Here is a 1,113-nt window from a genome sequence, read left to right on the forward strand (position 1 = left end):
TAGTCCAGTCTTGAAAGTACTAATGAACACACAAGTGTTTTAGTGGTATCAACTGAAAGATATTTGCGAAATGAGCTGATAAGTCTCAGCTCAAGATATGCAGCCTTGCATATGTTCATGACATGTTGGTGCAATGTGAGAGTACTGTCCAGAGTAACACCTAGGTTTCGTACTGATTGTGTGAATTTAATTTTGGAGTTGCTGATATTTATTGTTTGAGGTAAAGGATGTGAATGAGAAGGTCTTTGTGTTGTGATCAGAATGGCTCCAGTTTTATCATCATTCATCTGCGGCTTGTTACAAGTCATCCACGATTTCACATCAGAGATGCACCTCTCTACACCTTGGATGGTATCATCAACTTCATTTGGGTGGCTAGATTTGTATATTTGGGTGTCATCAGCGTACAGTTGGTGAGACACTAGATAATGATCTATGACACTTGAGAGCGACTGAGTGTACAGAATGAAGAAAACAGGTCCAACAACAGACCCCTGTGGAGCACCACAACATAGATCAACTGGGCTAGAGCGTATTCCATTTGCAGATACAATTTGTGTCCTGTTGACCAAGTAGGACTTGAACCGCAGTAAGTTGTATCATGAATGCCAAATACATGCTGGAGACGGTGAAGTAATATATCATTGACTATTGTGTCAAATGCTTCAGACAAATCGAGGGTGAGGACTGTAATCTTTCTGCTATCCAACGCAGAGAGAATGTCATTAACTACTTTTAGAAGAGTAGTTTCAGTACTGTGGCAAAGGCGATATGCAGATTGTATATTGCTAAAAAGACTGTTTTGAATTTAGACGAGATACAAGCTGGGATAGAACAACATTTTCTAATATTTTTTTATATGAATGGGAGATTAGAAACTGGGCGGTAGTTCATTAAATCGTTATGGTTCAGTGTTGACTGACTGGTCGTAGGACTAAAATGTCATGAAAAGACATGTTGTAAATGATTTGGAAATATGCATTTCATTATCTTTCATTAAAAAAAGAATCGTTGAATTTGATAAAGAAATATATTAAAAAAATATGTGTTATATTCACACTTATTTCTTCTTTTCGCGAAAAGTTCCATTTGCACTTAGTACTAACCCCCGGA

The sequence above is a fragment of the Sinohyriopsis cumingii genome, chromosome 2 (genome assembly GCF_028554795.1).
Source record: "Sinohyriopsis cumingii isolate HCF-2022 chromosome 2, ASM2855479v2, whole genome shotgun sequence".
Taxonomy (NCBI): Eukaryota; Metazoa; Mollusca; class Bivalvia; order Unionida; family Unionidae; genus Sinohyriopsis; species Sinohyriopsis cumingii.